Source organism: Drosophila subpulchrella, unplaced genomic scaffold (assembly GCF_014743375.2).
Source record: "Drosophila subpulchrella strain 33 F10 #4 breed RU33 unplaced genomic scaffold, RU_Dsub_v1.1 Primary Assembly Seq391, whole genome shotgun sequence".
Taxonomy (NCBI): Eukaryota; Metazoa; Arthropoda; class Insecta; order Diptera; family Drosophilidae; genus Drosophila; species Drosophila subpulchrella.
The window spans coordinates 522,501-546,500 of NW_023665613.1; the positions used below are offsets into that span (position 1 = coordinate 522,501).

General features: G+C 39.7%; 2 non-coding genes and 2 pseudogenes across 2 annotated transcripts in view; all 4 read left to right on the plus strand.

Annotated features, from left to right (window-relative positions):
- The window catches only part of LOC119562051, a 3,971-nt gene extending 543 nt beyond the window's left edge, over nt 1–3,428 (plus strand). Inside the window, exon 1 of the ribosomal RNA XR_005221640.1 lies at nt 1–3,428. This exon is cut by the window's left edge and continues 543 nt beyond it. This is a non-coding gene — a ribosomal RNA (large subunit ribosomal RNA).
- Nucleotides 3,429–10,614: 7,186 nt separating this feature from the next.
- On the plus strand, nt 10,615–12,608 carry LOC119562027. The gene has a single exon (XR_005221618.1). It is a non-coding gene; the product is annotated as a small subunit ribosomal RNA (ribosomal RNA).
- Nucleotides 12,609–13,266: 658 nt separating this feature from the next.
- Nucleotides 13,267–13,446, plus strand: LOC119562097 (annotated as a pseudogene).
- A 404-nt stretch (nt 13,447–13,850) lies between these two features.
- On the plus strand, nt 13,851–23,312 carry LOC119562057 (annotated as a pseudogene).
- Nucleotides 23,313–24,000: the final 688 nt, after the last annotated feature.

The window sequence follows — 24,000 nt, forward strand, 5'->3', positions numbered from 1 at the left end:
CTATTAGCATACAAAATTTATCATAAAATATAACTTATAGTTTATTCAAATTAATTTGCTTGCATTTTAACACAGAATAAATGTTATTAATTTGATAAAGTGCTGATAGATTTATATGAATACAGTGCGTTAATTTTTCGGAATTATATAATGGCATAATTATCATTGATTTTTGTGTTTATTATATGCACTTGTATGATTAACAATGCGAAAGATTCAGGATACCTTCGGGACCCGTCTTGAAACACGGACCAAGGAGTCTAACATATGTGCAAGTTATTGGGATATAAACCTAATAGCGTAATTAACTTGACTAATAATGGGATTAGTTTTTTAACTATTTATAGCTAATTAACACAATCCCGGGGCGTTCTATATAGTTATGTATAATGATATTTATATTATTTATGCCTCTAACTGGAACGTACCTTGAGCATATATGCTGTGACCCGAAAGATGGTGAACTATACTTGATCAGGTTGAAGTCAGGGGAAACCCTGATGGAAGACCGAAACAGTTCTGACGTGCAAATCGATTGTCAGAATTGAGTATAGGGGCGAAAGACCAATCGAACCATCTAGTAGCTGGTTCCTTCCGAAGTTTCCCTCAGGATAGCTGGTGCATTTTAATGTTATATAAAATAATCTTATCTGGTAAAGCGAATGATTAGAGGCCTTAGGGTCGAAACGATCTTAACCTATTCTCAAACTTTAAATGGGTAAGAACCTTAACTTTCTTGATATGAAGTTCAAGGTTATGATATAATGTGCCCAGTGGGCCACTTTTGGTAAGCAGAACTGGCGCTGTGGGATGAACCAAACGTAATGTTACGGTGCCCAAATTAACAACTCATGCAGATACCATGAAAGGCGTTGGTTGCTTAAAACAGCAGGACGGTGATCATGGAAGTCGAAATCCGCTAAGGAGTGTGTAACAACTCACCTGCCGAAGCAACTAGCCCTTAAAATGGATGGCGCTTAAGTTGTATACCTATACATTACCGCTAAAGTAGATGATTTATATTACTTGTGATATAAATTTTGAAACTTTAGTGAGTAGGAAGGTACAATGGTATGCGTAGAAGTGTTTGGCGTAAGCCTGCATGGAGCTGCCATTGGTACAGATCTTGGTGGTAGTAGCAAATAATCGAATGAGACCTTGGAGGACTGAAGTGGAGAAGGGTTTCGTGTGAACAGTGGTTGATCACGAGTTAGTCGGTCCTAAGTTCAAGGCGAAAGCCGAAAATTTTCAAGTAAAACACAAATGCCATACAAATATAATTATATTATATAAATCAAGCTAATTAATATACTTGAATAATTTTGAACGAAAGGGAATACGGTTCCAATTCCGTAACCTGTTGAGTATCCGTTTGTTATTAAATATGGGCCTCGTGCTCATCCTGGCAACAGGAACGACCATAAAGAAGCCGTCGAGAGATATCGGAAGAGTTTTCTTTTCTGTTTTATAGCCGTACTACCATGGAAGTCTTTCGCAGAGAGATATGGTAGATGGGCTAGAAGAGCATGACATATACTGTTGTGTCGATATTTTCTCCTCGGACCTTGAAAATTTATGGTGGGGACACGCAAACTTCTCAACAGGCCGTACCAATATCCGCAGCTGGTCTCCAAGGTGAAGAGTCTCTAGTCGATAGAATAATGTAGGTAAGGGAAGTCGGCAAATTAGATCCGTAACTTCGGGATAAGGATTGGCTCTGAAGATTGAGATAGTCGGGCTTGATTGGGAAACAATAACATGGTTTATGTGCTCGTTCTGGGTAAATAGAGTGTCTGGCATTTATGTTGGTCACTTGTTCCCCGGATAGTTTAGTTACGTAGCCAATTGTGGAACTTTCTTGCTAAAATTTTTAAGAATACTAATTGGGTTAAACCAATTAGTTCTTATTAATTATAACGATTATCAATTAACAATCAATTCAGAACTGGCACGGACTTGGGGAATCCGACTGTCTAATTAAAACAAAGCATTGTGATGGCCCTAGCGGGTGTTGACACAATGTGATTTCTGCCCAGTGCTCTGAATGTCAAAGTGAAGAAATTCAAGTAAGCGCGGGTCAACGGCGGGAGTAACTATGACTCTCTTAAGGTAGCCAAATGCCTCGTCATCTAATTAGTGACGCGCATGAATGGATTAACGAGATTCCTACTGTCCCTATCTACTATCTAGCGAAACCACAGCCAAGGGAACGGGCTTGGAATAATTAGCGGGGAAAGAAGACCCTTTTGAGCTTGACTCTAATCTGGCAGTGTAAGGAGACATAAGAGGTGTAGAATAAGTGGGAGATATTAGACTTCGGTTTGGTATCGCCAATGAAATACCACTACTCTTATTGTTTCCTTACTTACTTGATTAAATGGAACGTGTATCATTTCCTAGCCATTATACGGATATATTTATTATATCTTATGGTATTGGGTTTTGATGCAAGCTTCTTGATCAAAGTATCACGAGTTTGTTATATAATCGCAAACAAATTCTTTAATAAAACGGTGCATTTATGTATTTTTGATTTGAAAATTTGGTATAACTCCAATTACTCAGGTATGATCCAATTCAAGGACATTGCCAGGTAGGGAGTTTGACTGGGGCGGTACATCTCTCAAATAATAACGGAGGTGTCCCAAGGCCAGCTCAGTGCGGACAGAAACCACACATAGAGCAAAAGGGCAAATGCTGACTTGATCTCGGTGTTCAGTACACACAGGGACAGCAAAAGCTCGGCCTATCGATCCTTTTGGTTTAAAGAGTTTTTAACAAGAGGTGTCAGAAAAGTTACCATAGGGATAACTGGCTTGTGGCGGCCAAGCGTTCATAGCGACGTCGCTTTTTGATCCTTCGATGTCGGCTCTTCCTATCATTGTGAAGCAAAATTCACCAAGCGTTGGATTGTTCACCCATGCAAGGGAACGTGAGCTGGGTTTAGACCGTCGTGAGACAGGTTAGTTTTACCCTACTAATGACAAAACGTTGTTGCGACAGCATTCCTGCGTAGTACGAGAGGAACCGCAGGTACGGACCAATGGCACAATACTTGTTCGAGCGAACAGTGGTATGACGCTACGTCCGTTGGATTATGCCTGAACGCCTCTAAGGTCGTATCCGTGCTGGACTGCAATGATAAATAAGGGGCAATTTGCATTGTATGGCTTCTAAACCATTTAAAGTTTATAATTTACTTTATAAACGACAATGGATGTGATGCCAATGTAATTTGTAACATAGTAAATTGGGAGGATCTTTGATCACCTGATGCCGCGCTAGTTACATATAAAAGCATTATTTAATACAATGACAAAGCCTAGAATCAATTGTAAACGACTTTTGTAACAGGCAAGGTGTTGTAAGTGGTTGAGCAGCTGCCATACTGCGATCCACTGAAGCTTATCCTTTGCTTGATGATTCGATAATAAAGATGTTGCAAGCGGGCATAATCATTATGCTTGCTTGCAGCATCGCACGCCACTTTGTTTGTGGTGTGTAAGGTAGGGAAGAAGAAATATAAAAGACCTAAATTGGAAACATCAATATATAAGTAAATATTGAACAAACAAAATGTATCGTCATCTTATTAGTGACGCGATGATAAAGTGGCAAACATATTCCATGTATAAATATTCCTATGGTATTAAAATTCAAGTAAAGAGGACATATATAAAAGTTTGTATATATGGTTCATTCAATGGTAGCAGCGGTTGGTTGGTTGGTGTCTGCTCCTCTTATTGTTCAAAACTTATGTTATGGTAGCAAGTCTATATCGTCATATTATTAGTGACGCGAAAAAGTAGTGGCAAAACATATTCCATGTATAAATAAATATTCCTATGGTATTGAAATTCAAGTAAAGAGGCCATTCAAGTAAAGAGGACTTATATAAATATAAGTATATATAATGGTAGCAGCGCGGTTGGTTGGTTGGTGTGTCTGCTCCTCTTATTGTTCAAAACTTATGTTATGGTAGCAAGACTGTATCGTCATATTATTAGTGACGCGAAAAAGTAGTGGCAAAACATATTCCATGTATAAATATTCCTATGGTATTGAAATTCAACTAAAGAGGACATATAAAATTACTATCAATGGTAGCAGTGGTTGGTTGGTTGGTGGTTGGTTGGCGGCTGCTCCTATTATTGTTCAAGACTTATGTTATGGTAGCAAGTCTGTATCGTCATATTAATTATTAGTGACGCGAAAAAGTAGTGGAAATCATATTCCATGTATAAATAGATTCCTATGGTAATGAAATTTTCAAGTAAAGAGAGGACCATTCAAGTAAGAGGACATATAAAAAGTAAGTATATGTTCCTCCAATGGTAGCAGTGGTTGGTTGGTTGGCGGCTGATCCTCTTATTGTTCAAAACTTATTTTATCAATATGAGTTTGGCAATACAATAAAGAAGACCAATCTAATCCATATAAAACTAAATGTATTATATGGATATGCTTAGGAAACCCATATATTCATAAAAAAAAATTATGTATAGAAAATTATACATATATCTTTTATATAAATGAATCGTATGGATATCGCCTTATGGTAGGTATAATAACTTTTTAAGGCATAATAATGTATAATATAGAAAATATACATTGAAATATAAATGCATTTTTATAGATATGGCGGCATATAAGTGCCATATACACAAGAATAAATAATAGAATTTACCAATATATAATTAAAATGAGATATATAAACCTAGTGAGGGGCTGCACTAGTATATGAATCGTATGGATATGGCTTATAGGTATAATACCTATAAGGCATAATAATGTATAATATAATAAATATAAATTAAGATATGAATGAATTATATAAATATGGCATAGAAATGCCATATACATACATAAGAATAAATGGTAGAATTTACCCATATATCACTGAAACACGATATATAAACCTAATGATAGCTGGCACTAGTACTGTAAACATGCACGCAATAGTGCGTGGGGTAAAAAACTACTATAGGGAGGTGGTCGTTGGCGGGCCCCTCCTCGTATTGGTCAAAACTTATGTTATGCATATGAATTTGTCAATACTATATAGAACGCCAAGCATATCCATATAAACTATGGATATGCATAGAAATCCATACAAAAGTAAAAAAAAATTATGTATAGAAAAATATACATATATTTATATAAGTGAATCGTATGGATATGGCTTATAGGTATAATACCTATAAGGCATAATAATGTATAACAAGTAAATATACATTGAAATGTGAATGCATTGTATGGATATGGCATATAAATGCCATATATATAGAAATAAATTGTATATCAATGATATAACAATTATAAACCTAGTGAGGGGCGGCACTAGTGAATGAATCGTATGGATATGGCTTATAGGTATAATACCTATAAGGCATAATAATGTATAATATAATAAATATACATTAAGATATGAATGGATTGTATAAATATGGCATAGAAATGCCATATACATAAGAATAAATGGTAGAATTTACCCATATATCACTGAAACACGATATATAAACCTAGTGATAGCTGGCACTAGTACTGTAAACAGGCACGCAATAGTGCGTGGGGTAAAAAACTACTATAGGGAGGTGGTCGTTGGCGGGCCCCTCCTCGTATTGGTCAAAACTTATGTTATGCATATGAATTTGTCAATACTATATAGAACGCCAAGCATATCCATATAAACTATGGATATGCATAGAAATCCATACAAAAGTAAAAAAAAATTATGTATAGAAAAATATACATATATTTATATAAGTGAATCGTATGGATATGGCTTATAGGTATAATACCTATAAGGCATAATAATGTATAACAAGTAAATATACATTGAAATGTGAATGCATTGTATGGATATGGCATATAAATGCCATATATATAGAAATAAATTGTATATCAATGATATAACAATTATAAACCTAGTGAGGGGCGGCACTAGTGAATGAATCGTATGGATATGGCTTATAGGTATAATACCTATAAGGCATAATAATGTATAATATAATAAATATACATTAAGATATGAATGGATTGTATAAATATGGCATAGAAATGCCATATACATAAGAATAAATGGTAGAATTTACCCATATATCACTGAAACACGATATATAAACCTAGTGATAGCTGGCACTAGTACTGTAAACAGGCACGCAATAGTGCGTGGGGTAAAAAACTACTATAGGGAGGTGGTCGTTGGCGGGCCCCTCCTCGTATTGGTCAAAACTTATGTTATGCATATGAATTTGTCAATACTATATAGAACGCCAAGCATATCCATATAAACTATGGATATGCATAGAAAACCATACAAAAGTAAAAAAAAATTATGTATAGAAAAATATACATATATTTATATAAGTGAATCGTATGGATATGGCTTATAGGTATAATACCTATAAGGCATAATAATGTATAACAAGTAAATATACATTGAAATGTGAATGCATTGTATGGATATGGCATATAAATGCCATATATATAGAAATAAATTGTATATCAATGATATAACAATTATAAACCTAGTGAGGGGCGGCACTAGTGAATGAATCGTATGGATATGGCTTATAGGTATAATACCTATAAGGCATAATAATGTATAATATAATAAATATACATTAAGATATGAATGGATTGTATAAATATGGCATAGAAATGCCATATACATAAGAATAAATGGTAGAATTTACCCATATATCACTGAAACACGATATATAAACCTAGTGATAGCTGGCACTAGTACTGTAAACAGGCACGCAATAGTGCGTGGGGTAAAAAACTACTATAGGGAGGTGGTCGTTGGCGGGCCCCTCCTCGTATTGGTCAAAACTTATGTTATGCATATGAATTTGTCAATACTATATAGAACGCCAAGCATATCCATATAAACTATGGATATGCATAGAAAACCATACAAAAGTAAAAAAAAATTATGTATAGAAAAATATACATATATTTATATAAGTGAATCGTATGGATATGGCTTATAGGTATAATACCTATAAGGCATAATAATGTATAACAAGTAAATATACATTGAAATGTGAATGCATTGTATGGATATGGCATATAAATGCCATATATATAGAAATAAATTGTATATCAATGATATAACAATTATAAACCTAGTGAGGGGCGGCACTAGTGAATGAATCGTATGGATATGGCTTATAGGTATAATACCTATAAGGCATAATAATGTATAATATAATAAATATACATTAAGATATGAATGGATTGTATAAATATGGCATAGAAATGCCATATACATAAGAATAAATGGTAGAATTTACCCATATATCACTGAAACACGATATATAAACCTAGTGATAGCTGGCACTAGTACTGTAAACAGGCACGCAATAGTGCGTGGGGTAAAAAACTACTATAGGGAGGTGGTCGTTGGCGGGCCCCTCCTCGTATTGGTCAAAACTTATGTTATGCATATGAATTTGTCAATACTATATAGAACGCCAAGCATATCCATATAAACTATGGATATGCATAGAAAACCATACAAAAGTAAAAAAAAATTATGTATAGAAAAATATACATATATTTATATAAGTGAATCGTATGGATATGGCTTATAGGTATAATACCTATAAGGCATAATAATGTATAACAAGTAAATATACATTGAAATGTGAATGCATTGTATGGATATGGCATATAAATGCCATATATATAGAAATAAATTGTATATCAATGATATAACAATTATAAACCTAGTGAGGGGCGGCACTAGTGAATGAATCGTATGGATATGGCTTATAGGTATAATACCTATAAGGCATAATAATGTATAATATAATAAATATACATTAAGATATGAATGGATTGTATAAATATGGCATAGAAATGCCATATACATAAGAATAAATGGTAGAATTTACCCATATATCACTGAAACACGATATATAAACCTAGTGATAGCTGGCACTAGTACTGTAAACAGGCACGCAATAGTGCGTGGGGTAAAAAACTACTATAGGGAGGTGGTCGTTGGCGGGCCCCTCCTCGTATTGGTCAAAACTTATGTTATGCATATGAATTTGTCAATACTATATAGAACGCCAAGCATATCCATATAAACTATGGATATGCATAGAAAACCATACAAAAGTAAAAAAAAATTATGTATAGAAAAATATACATATATTTATATAAGTGAATCGTATGGATATGGCTTATAGGTATAATACCTATAAGGCATAATAATGTATAACAAGTAAATATACATTGAAATGTGAATGCATTGTATGGATATGGCATATAAATGCCATATATATAGAAATAAATTGTATATCAATGATATAACAATTATAAACCTAGTGAGGGGCGGCACTAGTGAATGAATCGTATGGATATGGCTTATAGGTATAATACCTATAAGGCATAATAATGTATAATATAATAAATATACATTAAGATATGAATGGATTGTATAAATATGGCATAGAAATGCCATATACATAAGAATAAATGGTAGAATTTACCCATATATCACTGAAACACGATATATAAACCTAGTGATAGCTGGCACTAGTACTGTAAACAGGCACGCAATAGTGCGTGGGGTAAAAAACTACTATAGGGAGGTGGTCGTTGGCGGGCCCCTCCTCGTATTGGTCAAAACTTATGTTATGCATATGAATTTGTCAATACTATATAGAACGCCAAGCATATCCATATAAACTATGGATATGCATAGAAATCCATACAAAAGTAAAAAAAAATTATGTATAGAAAAATATACATATATTTATATAAGTGAATCGTATGGATATGGCTTATAGGTATAATACCTATAAGGCATAATAATGTATAACAAGTAAATATACATTGAAATGTGAATGCATTGTATGGATATGGCATATAAATGCCATATATATAGAAATAAATTGTATATCAATGATATAACAATTATAAACCTAGTGAGGGGCGGCACTAGTGAATGAATCGTATGGATATGGCTTATAGGTATAATACCTATAAGGCATAATAATGTATAATATAATAAATATACATTAAGATATGAATGGATTGTATAAATATGGCATAGAAATGCCATATACATAAGAATAAATGGTAGAATTTACCCATATATCACTGAAACATGATATATAAACCTAGTGATAGCTGGCACTAGTACTGTAAACAGGCACGCAGTAGTGCGTGGGGTAAAAAACTACTATAGGGAGGTGGTCGTTGGCGGGCCCCTCCTCGTATTGGTCAAAACTTATGTTATGCGTAAACATATGATTTTGTCAATACTATAAAGAAAACTTGTTTTGTACATACAAAACTAAATGAATTATATGGATATTGAAAAATAAATGGCATTATATCCATATAATGAAAATATACTTGTATTCTCTTATTATAAGAGAGAATACCGTATAGTTGGTTGGCAAAGACAATTGAAAATACCCGAATTGCAGATGATGGGTTCAAAAACTACTATAGGGTGGTGTAGCAAATAATATGAAGATGATATATCCATATAATGGATATACACTAGTATTCTCTTATTATAATAGAGAATACCATATAAATGGTTGGCAAAGACAATTGAAAATACCCGAATTGAAGTTGACGGGTTCAAAAACTATTATAGGGTGATGTAGCAAATAAAATAATGAAGATATATCCATATAATGGAATTATATGTGTATTCTCTTATTATATGAGAGAGTACCAAACGGTTGATTGGCAAAGACAATTGAAAATACCCGAATTAAAGATATTGGGTCCAAAAACTACTATAGGATGGTCAATGGGCCGGCCATCTACTATTGACGTGACAAAATACTGTCTGTCGGTAGAGAAGATATTAATCCGTCAAATTTGTTTCTTTATTCATTTATGAATATGAGACTTGGCTCCACGGTTAATATTTTAAGCCCAAAGATAATAATGTTGAAACAAAGGCCAAGGTTTCTATTATACATAGAATAACAAATTGTTTCCGAACTTTATCGTTAATCCAAATAAATAATTACAATTGAGGCAGGCTAATAATGATATATATTTTGTATTGATAATCTTGATATATATGTATATTGGTCTGCCATTATCACATACTGAGTTATGTGATAATTCCCTGCGGGGATAAATTAAAAGAGGTGTCCCTATATTAAAAGAAAATAATATATATATATATTATTTTTTCTAACGTACATATCATATATGCGCTCGGTTTTATATTATATATTACCAAAGAGTCTTATATGAATATATACAGATAAATTTTAAATTTATCATCAAAATACAAATGATTTAATTCAATATTTTATATTGGTTAAACAAAAATTGTACATGTGTGGATACAATAATGACGTATGTCGAACAAAAAAGATATTTTAGAATGAAATATGCAAATATAAAGAAAATTATTACGTATTACGAAAAAAAATATTGTGTTTTTAACATCAATAATTAAAAAACTTGTTATTATTAGTGGCGGAACAAGTATATATTGTGAAAACAACAAACGTATACGAATGCTATATAAAAATGGCCGTATTCGATAGAAAACAATCTATAAAATTTATATTGCTAATTTCTATTCAAAAATATGAATGAAATATGAATAAAAACATTATTCTGGTTGATCCTGCCAGTAGTTATATGCTTGTCTCAAAGATTAAGCCATGCATGTCTAAGTACACACGAATTAAAAGTGAAACCGCAAAAGGCTCATTATATCAGTTATGGTTCCTTAGATCGTTAACAGTTACTTGGATAACTGTGGTAATTCTAGAGCTAATACATGCAATTAAAACATGAACCTTATGGGACATGTGCTTTTATTAGGCTAAAACCAAGCGATCGCAAGATCGTTATATTGGTTGAACTCTAGATAACATGCAGATCGTATGGTCTTGTACCGACGACAGATCTTTCAAATGTCTGCCCTATCAACTTTTGATGGTAGTATCTAGGACTACCATGGTTGCAACGGGTAACGGGGAATCAGGGTTCGATTCCGGAGAGGGAGCCTGAGAAACGGCTACCACATCTAAGGAAGGCAGCAGGCGCGTAAATTACCCACTCCCAGCTCGGGGAGGTAGTGACGAAAAATAACAATACAGGACTCATATCCGAGGCCCTGTAATTGGAATGAGTACACTTTAAATCCTTTAACAAGGACCAATTGGAGGGCAAGTCTGGTGCCAGCAGCCGCGGTAATTCCAGCTCCAATAGCGTATATTAAAGTTGTTGCGGTTAAAACGTTCGTAGTTGAACTTGTGCTTCATACGGGTAGTACAACTTACAATTGTGGTTAGTACTATACCTTTATGTATGTAAGCGTATTACCGGTGGAGTTCTTACATGTGCTTAGATACTTGTATTTTTTCATATGTTCCTCCTATTTAAAAACCTGCATTAGTGCTCTTAAACGAGTGTTATTGTGGGCCGGTACAATTACTTTGAACAAATTAGAGTGCTTAAAGCAGGCTTCAAATGCCTGAATATTCTGTGCATGGGATAATGAAATAAGACCTCTGTTCTGCTTTCATTGGTTTTCAGATCAAGAGGTAATGATTAATAGAAGCAGTTTGGGGGCATTAGTATTACGACGCGAGAGGTGAAATTCTTGGACCGTCGTAAGACTAACTTAAGCGAAAGCATTTGCCAAAGATGTTTTCATTAATCAAGAACGAAAGTTAGAGGTTCGAAGGCGATCAGATACCGCCCTAGTTCTAACCATAAACGATGCCAGCTAGCAATTGGGTGTAGCTACTTTTATGGCTCTCTCAGTCGCTTCCCGGGAAACCAAAGCTTTTGGGCTCCGGGGGAAGTATGGTTGCAAAGCTGAAACTTAAGGAATTGACGGAAGGGCACACCAGGAGTGGAGCCTGCGGCTTAATTTGACTCAACACGGGAAAACTTACCAGGTCCGAACATAAGTGTGTAAGACAGATTGATAGCTCTTTCTCGAATCTATGGGTGGTGGTGCATGGCCGTTCTTAGTTCGTGGAGTGATTTGTCTGGTTAATTCCGATAACGAACGAGACTCAAATATATTAAATAGATATCTTCAGGATTATGGTGTTGAAGCTTATATAGCCTTCATTCATGGTGGCAGTAAAATGTTTATTGTGTTTGAATGTGTTTATATAAGTGGAGCCGTACCTGTTGGTTTGTCCCATTATAAGGACACTAGCTTCTTAAATGGACAAATTGCGTCTAGCAATAATGAGATTGAGCAATAACAGGTCTGTGATGCCCTTAGATGTCCTGGGCTGCACGCGCGCTACAATGAAAGTATCAACGTGTATTTCCTAGACCGAGAGGTCCGGGTAAACCGCCTGAACCACTTTCATGCTTGGGATTGTGAACTGAAACTGTTCACATGAACTTGGAATTCCCAGTAAGGTGTGAGTCATTAACTCGCATTGATTACGTCCTGCCCTTTGTACACACCGCCCGTCGCTACTACCGATTGAATTATTTAGTGAGGTCTCCGGACGTGATCACTGTGACGCCTTGTGTGTTACGGTTGTTTCGCAAAAGTTGACCGAACTTGATTATTTAGAGGAAGTAAAAGTCGTAACAAGGTTTCCGTAGGTGAACCTGCGGAAGGATCATTATTGTTTAATATCCCTTACCGTTAATAAAAAATTTGTTTTTATTATAATAATATAATATATTATAGTAATACAAATAAAATATAAATTGCCAAAAATATGATCTTTTATAGATCAAATATAAAATTTCGAACAAGCAAATCGAAATAATAATTGTAATAATAAATATATTATTGCATTAAATAAGAGATAAATAAATAAGCAAAAGCAAACAAATAACAAATTCGAACAAGCAAATCGAAATTATTAAATTTATTTAATATTATTATTATATTGTATATTAAATGCAATTAATTAATAAAACACTGTGTGTATATGGACCATAATATACACGCGTTGCGATATGTATTGTTCATCTCAGTTATGCGCATACATTGGATAATGCAACAACCTAAAATGTACAATGTTGTACCTGATTATTACAGGTTAATGTTTTATATAAATTTCAATATATATCGCTAAAAAAAAGTATTAATACCGTAAATGCATTTAAAAAATACTTGATATATTATTGGTTATATGAAACTAAGACATTTCGCAGCATTCGTTTTAGGTATAAAAATCAATTTATTGAAGGAATTGATATATGCCAGTAAAATGGTGTATTTTTAATTTCTTTCAATAAAAACATATATGACAAAATTACCAAACCAATATATAAAACTCTAAGCGGTGGATCACTCTGGCTCATGGGTCGATGAAGAACGCAGCAAACTGTGCGTCATCGTGTGAACTGCAGGACACATGAACATCGACATTTTGAACGCATATCGCAGTCCATGCTGTTATGTACTTTAATTAATTTTATAGTGCTGCTTGGACTACATATGGTTGAGGGTTGTAAGACTATGCTAATTAAGTTGTTTATATAAATTTTATAATGAAATTTTATAAGCATATGGTATATTATTGGATAATAATAATTTAATTATTATATTATTCATAATATTAACAAATATATTGAAAAACATTATCTCACATTAGTAAATAATTTGAATGTGAAAAACGAAGAGAAATATTTTCTTTTTCAATCAAATAATACTGAGAAATGTCTAGCATAAAAAATTTATCTAGAATTGTCCTCTTATTAAAGATTAGTAAATAGAAAGCCGTTGACAATATTATTATTCTTCGTTGATTCGTTAGACCAAACAAAATGCCATACAAATATATAAAATATATAACGAATTTAATAAAATGTTTTATCATTATATATAAAGAATTAATTGCAAAAAAAGTTATACACAACCTCAACTCATATGGACTACCCCCTGAATTTAAGCATATTAATTAGGGGAGGAAAAGAAACTAACCAGGATTTTCTTAGTAGCGGCGAGCGAAAAGAAATCAGTTCAGCACTAAGTCACTTTGTCTATATGGCAAATGTGAGATGCAGTGTATGGAGCGTCAATATTCTAGTATGAGAAATTAACGATTTAAGTCCTTCTTAAATGAGGCCATTTACCCATAGAGGGTGCCAGGCCCGTATAACGTTAATGATTACTAGATGATGTTTCCAAAGAGTCGTGTTGCTTGATAGTGCAGCACTAAGTGGGTGGTAAACTCCATCTAAAACTAAATATAACCATGAGACCGATAGTAAACAAGTACCGTGAGGGAAAGTTGAAAAGAACTCTGAATAGAGAGTTAAACAGTACGTGAAACTGCTTAGAGGTTAAGCCCGATGAACCTGAATATCCGTTATGGAAAATTCATCATTAAAATTGTAATATTTAAACAATATTATGATAATAGTGTGCATTTTTTCCATATAAGGACATTGTAATCTATTAGCATACAAAATTTATCATAAAATATAACTTATAGTTTATTCAAATTAATTTGCTTGCATTTTAACACAGAATAAATGTTATTAATTTGATAAAGTGCTGATAGATTTATATGAATACAGTGCGTTAATTTTTCGGAATTATATAATGGCATAATTATCATTGATTTTTGTGTTTATTATATGCACTTGTATGATTAACAATGCGAAAGATTCAGGATACCTTCGGGACCCGTCTTGAAACACGGACCAAGGAGTCTAACATATGTGCAAGTTATTGGGATATAAACCTAATAGCGTAATTAACTTGACTAATAATGGGATTAGTTTTTTAACTATTTATAGCTAATTAACACAATCCCGGGGCGTTCTATATAGTTATGTATAATGATATTTATATTATTTATGCCTCTAACTGGAACGTACCTTGAGCATATATGCTGTGACCCGAAAGATGGTGAACTATACTTGATCAGGTTGAAGTCAGGGGAAACCCTGATGGAAGACCGAAACAGTTCTGACGTGCAAATCGATTGTCAGAATTGAGTATAGGGGCGAAAGACCAATCGAACCATCTAGTAGCTGGTTCCTTCCGAAGTTTCCCTCAGGATAGCTGGTGCATTTTAATGTTATATAAAATAATCTTATCTGGTAAAGCGAATGATTAGAGGCCTTAGGGTCGAAACGATCTTAACCTATTCTCAAACTTTAAATGGGTAAGAACCTTAACTTTCTTGATATGAAGTTCAAGGTTATGATATAATGTGCCCAGTGGGCCACTTTTGGTAAGCAGAACTGGCGCTGTGGGATGAACCAAACGTAATGTTACGGTGCCCAAATTAACAACTCATGCAGATACCATGAAAGGCGTTGGTTGCTTAAAACAGCAGGACGGTGATCATGGAAGTCGAAATCCGCTAAGGAGTGTGTAACAACTCACCTGCCGAAGCAACTAGCCCTTAAAATGGATGGCGCTTAAGTTGTATACCTATACATTACCGCTAAAGTAGATGATTTATATTACTTGTGATATAAATTTTGAAACTTTAGTGAGTAGGAAGGTACAATGGTATGCGTAGAAGTGTTTGGCGTAAGCCTGCATGGAGCTGCCATTGGTACAGATCTTGGTGGTAGTAGCAAATAATCGAATGAGACCTTGGAGGACTGAAGTGGAGAAGGGTTTCGTGTGAACAGTGGTTGATCACGAGTTAGTCGGTCCTAAGTTCAAGGCGAAAGCCGAAAATTTTCAAGTAAAACACAAATGCCATACAAATATAATTATATTATATAAATCAAGCTAATTAATATACTTGAATAATTTTGAACGAAAGGGAATACGGTTCCAATTCCGTAACCTGTTGAGTATCCGTTTGTTATTAAATATGGGCCTCGTGCTCATCCTGGCAACAGGAACGACCATAAAGAAGCCGTCGAGAGATATCGGAAGAGTTTTCTTTTCTGTTTTATAGCCGTACTACCATGGAAGTCTTTCGCAGAGAGATATGGTAGATGGGCTAGAAGAGCATGACATATACTGTTGTGTCGATATTTTCTCCTCGGACCTTGAAAATTTATGGTGGGGACACGCAAACTTCTCAACAGGCCGTACCAATATCCGCAGCTGGTCTCCAAGGTGAAGAGTCTCTAGTCGATAGAATAATGTAGGTAAGGGAAGTCGGCAAATTAGATCCGTAACTTCGGGATAAGGATTGGCTCTGAAGATTGAGATAGTCGGGCTTGATTGGGAAACAATAACATGGTTTATGTGCTCGTTCTGGGTAAATAGAGTGTCTGGCATTTATGTTGGTCACTTGTTCCCCGGATAGTTTAGTTACGTAGCCAATTGTGGAACTTTCTTGCTAAAATTTTTAAGAATACTAATTGGGTTAAACCAATTAGTTCTTATTAATTATAACGATTATCAATTAACAATCAATTCAGAACTGGCACGGACTTGGGGAATCCGACTGTCTAATTAAAACAAAGCATTGTGATGGCCCTAGCGGGTGTTGACACAATGTGATTTCTGCCCAGTGCTCTGAATGTCAAAGTGAAGAAATTCAAGTAAGCGCGGGTCAACGGCGGGAGTAACTATGACTCTCTTAAGGTAGCCAAATGCCTCGTCATCTAATTAGTGACGCGCATGAATGGATTAACGACGGACGTGTGTTTTTTCGTGGTCCCAATCAGTCGGTCATATCTCGGAAAGTACGTGGTGTACAAAGTTAAAATTTGCGTCAAAATTCGTGCCTTTGCGAAAGGAGTACGGTGGTGTAAAAACATTTAGGAAAAGTCAGCGGTGAGCGGAGTAATCGGAGTTTTCCTTTGTGGAAAATTCCACACGTGCGCGCGCCGCGTGTGCTTGGAGAGCGCTTTCGAGAGAGCGCTTTCGTGAGAGAGCTTTCGCGAGAGCGTTTGGCGTCAGGTGTTCCCTCTCGCGTGATTCCTCTCGCGCGTCAGCTGTGCGTGTACCGCCTAAGCTTTCTTATCGGGTAAGTGAGCTTGCTCGAGAAAAAGTTTAGAGGGTAGGTGGGCGATGGCTCCATCTCCGATGGAGACGGAGGGCGGATGCTCGGGCAGCGAATCTGCCAGCAGTCGAGGTAGCGTCAATGTTGGACGAAAAGGCCGCCCGAAGGGGAAGCGTGGACGAGGTGCTGCCGCAAGGGACGCCTCGCAGGCAAAGATTGTTGCCGTGGATGGAGTTGGAGGCGGGCCAGAGCCCCTTGTAGAGGAGACGCTCTCTTCTCTGGAGATGCCGCCGCCGCCCGCTCCCGCTGCCGCCGCCCCCACTGCTGCTGTAGTAGCTGCAGCTGCTACTGCTGCTGCCGCTGCCGCTGCTGCTGCCGCTGCCGACGCCGCTGAAGCCTCGACATCAGCCGCTGCAGCAAAAGTCGCCGTTGGAGTTGAGGTCGTAGTCCCCTCTCCCCCTCCCGTTGTTCGCTCGTCGCACTGCTCCATGGAGATCGTGAAGCAAGGATCGTGCCGCGTCGCAGAAGAGTCGACTGCGATCAGGGATGAGCTGCTAGGGCTCATTGTGAATATAGTGTCTGCAAAACTCCAGACGGAGATTATGAAAGTCGCAACGAGGTACGACGGCTTGATCTCGTCGCTGCTTATTAGGAATGCCATCCTCGATGATCGCTACAAGCAGTGCAAGAAGACGCCACCGCCGCCAGCTCAGCGACCAGTCGCTGTTGCTAACCAGCCGTCGTATGCAGTTGCGTACCCCAGCTTGCCAGTGCCTTCTGCCACGCCGATCCCGATGCCGCGAAAGCCGCGGGAGACCTGGTCGGCAGTCGTGCACAGCCCAGACCCGACCATCTCGGGCAAGCAGCTGGCGGAGAAGGTGCGGAAAGAAATCGCTCCTGCACTAGGAGTCCGACTCCATGAAGTCAGGGGATTGGCGCGTGGCGGTGCGGTTATACGTACCCCGTCGTCCAGTGAGCTTAAGCGCGTGATGGCTAACAAGAAGTTCGGCGAGGCCGGACTTGAAATTAAGCAGACCCCGGAACTTAAGCCAAAGGTTGTAGTGAGCAACGTCGACACTGCGCACACGCCCGAGGACTTCATGACGGAGTTGTATAAAAACAACTTCGAGGACAAGATGGACCTGGCACAATTCAAGAGGACGGTGCGGCTCGAAAAGCCCTGGTCGCAGGCTAATGGCGCCACGGTCAACGTGACGCTAGAGGTCGACGCGACGGCACTTGATGTCCTGGACGGAGGAAAAGCCTACATAGGGTGGTTTGCATATAACTGCCGGGCCTTGGTGCGCACTTATGCGTGCCATAGGTGCGTCGGTTTCGACCACAAGGTGGCCAGTTGCAGGATGAAGGAGAGCGACAAGGTCTGCCGACAGTGCGGACAGACTGGCCACAATGCGCGAGGCTGCACCAATCCGGTGGACTGCCGGAATTGCCGCTTCAAGGGCTACCCATCGGCGCACCATATGCTGTCCCCCGGGTGCCCTGTGTATGCGGCGGTGCTGGCGCGGGTGAATGCTAGACATTAAAAATGTATAGCTTCATCCAAGCAAATTGTGGCAAAGGACGAGCTGCTACCATCGAGCTCGGAGTCCGATTGCGAGAGAGCAAGAGCCTGTTCGCACTGGTCCAGGAGCCATATGTGAACGACGGGAGGATGGATGAGCTGCCTGACGGTATAAGGAGTTTTACCGATCGAGGAGGAAAGGCGGCCATCCTAGTTAATCACCAGGATGTCACCTGCATGCAAGTGGAGCCCCTCACCACGGAGTACGGCGTATGTGTGAGCATAAAAGGAAGATTTGGCTTAATCTTTCTATGCTCCGCATATTGTCAGTTTGATGCCGATTTACCACCGTACCTCGCGTACTTGGATGCGGTCCTGCTGCTGGCCAGCAGAACCCCCGCAATCCTTGGCCTTGATGCGAACGCAGCATCCCCCATGTGGTTTAGCAAGCTCCCTCCTCACGCTGAGGGACTTGCAAACTATAATCGGGGTGAGCTGCTGTCTCAGTGGATTGTGGAGAAGGAAGCCGTGGTTCTAAACCAGCCAAGTTCGGTGTACACGTTCGAGTCCAGCAACGGACGGAGCGACATCGACGTGACGATCGCCAACGCTGCAGGATCTATGCTAGCCACATACGAGTGGAGAGTGGACGATTGGGAGTTGAGTGACCACAACATCGTTACTGTTGTGGCCAACCCAACGACCGATACAGCCGTTGAGAGCCTAGCTCCGGTGCCGTCCTGGAACTTCTCCAATGCACGTTGGCGGTTGTTCGAGCAGGAAATGGTGAGTAGGGCAACCGAACTTCCGGAAGACTTCTCAGAATCGCCGCTGGACCAACAAGCCTCTACCCTTCGCAGGATCGTCCACGAAGTGTGCGACCTTGTTCTGGGTAGGAGGACTGCAGGATCGCCGAGATCGAGACCAGGTTGGTGGACCGCTGACCTTAGTGCGATGCGCCGCGAAGTCAGGAGACTTAGGCGCCGACTTCAGGATGCCAGACGTCGTCGCCATGACGACGTGGCCGAGCTTATTGTGCGCGAGCTGAGACTTACCTCGGCCGCCTACAAGAAGCTCATCCTGAGGACGAAGGAGGACAGCTGGAGACGCTTCGTGGGAGAAAATTCACACGATCCCTGGGGGCGCGTCTACAAGATGTGCCGAGGTCGCAAGAAACGGACGGAGATTGGGTGCCTTCGCGTAAATGGCGAGCTAGTCACCAACTGGAGTGACTGTGCGCGTGTGCTCCTCCGCAACTTTTTCCCAGTTGCGGAGTCCGATGCACCGATTGCCTCAGCGGAGGAATTCCCACCGCCCCTGGAAGTTTCTGAGGTTGGTGCTTGTGTCGCTAGGTTGAAGAGCAAACGCTCGCCTGGCATGGACGGCATCAACGGTACGATTTGCAAGGCTGTGTGGCGCGCCATACCTCAGCATCTTACGGCGATGTATTCCAGCTGCATCCGGTCGGGGTACTTCCCTGCTGAGTGGAAATGCCCTCGTGTGGTAGCTCTGCTCAAGGGACCCGACAAGGACAGGTGTGAGCCATCGTCGTACCGCGGCATTTGCCTGCTTCCGGTTTTCGGAAAGGTGCTGGAGGCCATCATGGTAGATCGTGTGAGAGAAGTTCTTCCGGAAGGCTGCAGGTGGCAGTTCGGTTTTCGCCAAGGACGTTGTGTGGAGGATGCTTGGATGCACGTGAAGAGCAGTATTCACGCCAGCCCGGCGAAATACGTGCTCGGCATTTTCGTGGACTTCAAGGGAGCCTTCGACAATGTGGAATGGAGTGCTGCACTGCGCCGACTGGCGGAGTTGGGATGCCGAGAGATGGGCTTGTGGCAGAGCTTCTTCTCAGGCAGAAGAGCAGTCATCCGAAGCAGTTACGAGGAAGTTGATGTCCCCGTAACTAGAGGCTGTCCGCAGGGGTCAATCAGCGGCCCATTCATTTGGGATCTGCTGATGGATGTACTGATCCGGCGCCTTGAGTCGTACTGCACACTGAGTGCGTATGCGGATGATTTGCTGCTTCTCGTCGAGGGAAACTCCCGACTCGCGCTGGAGACAAAAGGAGCGCAACTAATGTCCATCGTTGAAACGTGGGGGATGGAAGTCGGCGTTGCCGTTTCCACCAGTAAGACGGTAATTATGCTGCTTAAAGGAAGCGAACACTTTACGCGTGGCCCTTCGCGTGTACCAAGTCGCCCCCCTGCGGTAAAATTTGCTGGAGCAAACTTGCCGTATGTAAGCAGCTGCCGGTACCTTGGCATCACAGTCAGCGAAGGCTTGAGATTCCTCGAGCACGTCGGGAACCTTCGACAGCGTATGGCTGGAGTCGTTGCAGCATTGGCGCGTGTGCTTCGAGTAGACTGGGGTTTCAGTCCTCGAGCCAGGCGGACCATCTATGCCGGACTCATGGTGCCCTGTGCGCTATTTGGTGCCTCGGTATGGTATGTCACTACGACGCAGCAAGTTGTGGCCAAGAGGCGACTCCTTGCTTGCCAGAGGCTAATCCTTATGGGAAGCCTTCCGGTATGCCGAACAGTGTCCACTGCGGCACTGCAGGTTCTTGCTGGCGTTCCCCCGTTTGATTTAGCTGCCATGCAAATGGCAGTTAAATACAAACTAAAGCGTGGATACCCGCTGGAGGAATACGATCTGCTGTATGGCGAAGACCTCACGAGTCTGAGCTGGGAAGAGAAGATGGTGCGTATGGAGCAGTGCTTACTGCACAGATGGCAGGACAGATGGGATGACGTAGATGCATCTGGACGGGTGACCTACAAGTTCATCCCAGATGTCACTCTGGCATTTCGGAATCCACACTTCGGATTTCCGATGCGCACCGGATTCCTGATCACTGGACACGGATCGTTAAACGCATTTCTGCATAATAGAGCGCTCTCGGACTCTGCCGCATGCTCATGTGGCGATCCAGTTGAGGATTGGCAGCACGTCTTGTGTGACTGCCCCCTCTATGCAGATTTGCGCGACCTTGATGGACTTGGAGTGCAGCGAGATGGTGAAAACTGGACGTTTGGAAGGATTCTGGAGGATGAGGACAGGACTCGACGACTCAACACGTTTGCTGACGAAGCGTTCCGCAGGAGGAGGGACTTTTAGTCCAAAACCCTTGCCGTGTGGTAGCGGCGAAGAATTCTGCCACAGCCTGTCATAGCTTGTCGTAGGAGGCGACTAATATGGCAAATGGTTGCCCCATCCGAGCTTGTCGGAGCTGAAGGGGTGAGGCTCACCGAGCCTGTAATTTCGGTACCACGGGTTGAGCAGCTCCAAGGCTGCTCATTGAGGTTGGCCCCCTTGTGGGAGTATCGTGGTGGCTGTGGTTGACACCTATATCGCGGGTAGAGTCCTCGGGCTCGACGTGGATGTTGCGTTATACAACTCGGGTGCCGTGACCCACAGAACGGTAGAGATTTTAGATAGATCTCGCCCCTACGCAAGGGGGAGTGCTTGCCCGACAAGTAAGCACTCGAATTGCTACTGGGGTGGTTGCTATGTATATAGCTATAGCTTCTAGTCCGGGGCGTTGGTTTGGCGCTTAATCTAGACCCGTGCATTATGTACTCACTTGTGGGTATATTAGAATGCCGTGGTTGTAATCCCTTCATTGCGGAACATGCCACGTTAAATAAAAGCGGAGGGATCCGATTCCCACTGTCCCTATCTACTATCTAGCGAAACCACAGCCAAGGGAACGGGCTTGGAATAATTAGCGGGGAAAGAAGACCCTTTTGAGCTTGACTCTAATCTGGCAGTGTAAGGAGACATAAGAGGTGTAGAATAAGTGGGAGATATTAGACTTCGGTTTGGTATCGCCAATGAAATACCACTACTCTTATTGTTTCCTTACTTACTTGATTAAATGGAACGTGTATCATTTCCTAGCCATTATACGGATATATTTATTATATCTTATGGTATTGGGTTTTGATGCAAGCTTCTTGATCAAAGTATCACGAGTTTGTTATATAATCGCAAACAAATTCTTTAATAAAACGGTGCATTTATGTATTTTTGATTTGAAAATTTGGTATAACTCCAATTACTCAGGTATGATCCAATTCAAGGACATTGCCAGGTAGGGAGTTTGACTGGGGCGGTACATCTCTCAAATAATAACGGAGGTGTCCCAAGGCCAGCTCAGTGCGGACAGAAACCACACATAGAGCAAAAGGGCAAATGCTGACTTGATCTCGGTGTTCAGTACACACAGGGACAGCAAAAGCTCGGCCTATCGATCCTTTTGGTTTAAAGAGTTTTTAACAAGAGGTGTCAGAAAAGTTACCATAGGGATAACTGGCTTGTGGCGGCCAAGCGTTCATAGCGACGTCGCTTTTTGATCCTTCGATGTCGGCTCTTCCTATCATTGTGAAGCAAAATTCACCAAGCGTTGGATTGTTCACCCATGCAAGGGAACGTGAGCTGGGTTTAGACCGTCGTGAGACAGGTTAGTTTTACCCTACTAATGACAAAACGTTGTTGCGACAGCATTCCTGCGTAGTACGAGAGGAACCGCAGGTACGGACCAATGGCACAATACTTGTTCGAGCGAACAGTGGTATGACGCTACGTCCGTTGGATTATGCCTGAACGCCTCTAAGGTCGTATCCGTGCTGGACTGCAATGATAAATAAGGGGCAATTTGCATTGTATGGCTTCTAAACCATTTAAAGTTTATAATTTACTTTATAAACGACAATGGATGTGATGCCAATGTAATTTGTAACATAGTAAATTGGGAGGATCTTTGATCACCTGATGCCGCGCTAGTTACATATAAAAGCATTATTTAATACAATGACAAAGCCTAGAATCAATTGTAAACGACTTTTGTAACAGGCAAGGTGTTGTAAGTGGTTGAGCAGCTGCCATACTGCGATCCACTGAAGCTTATCCTTTGCTTGATGATTCGATAATAAAGATGTTGCAAGCGGGCATAATCATTATGCTTGCTTGCAGCATCGCACGCCACTTTGTTTGTGGTGTGTAAGGTAGGGAAGAAGAAATATAAAAGACCTAAATTGGAAACATCAATATATAAGTAAATATTGAACAAACAAAATGTATCGTCATCTTATTAGTGACGCGATGATAAAGTGGCAAACATATTCCATGTATAAATATTCCTATGGTATTAAAATTCAAGTAAAGAGGACATATATAAAAGTTTGTATATATGGTTCATTCAATGGTAGCAGCGGTTGGTTGGTTGGTGTCTGCTCCTCTTATTGTTCAAAACTTATGTTATGGTAGCAAGTCTATATCGTCATATTATTAGTGACGCGAAAAAGTAGTGGCAAAACATATTCCATGTATAAATAAATATTCCTATGGTATTGAAATTCAAGTAAAGAGGCCATTCAAGTAAAGAGGACTTATATAAATATAAGTATATATAATGGTAGCAGCGCGGTTGGTTGGTTGGTGTGTCTGCTCCTCTTATTGTTCAAAACTTATGTTATGGTAGCAAGACTGTATCGTCATATTATTAGTGACGCGAAAAAGTAGTGGCAAAACATATTCCATGTATAAATATTCCTATGGTATTGAAATTCAACTAAAGAGGACATATAAAATTACTATCAATGGTAGCAGTGGTTG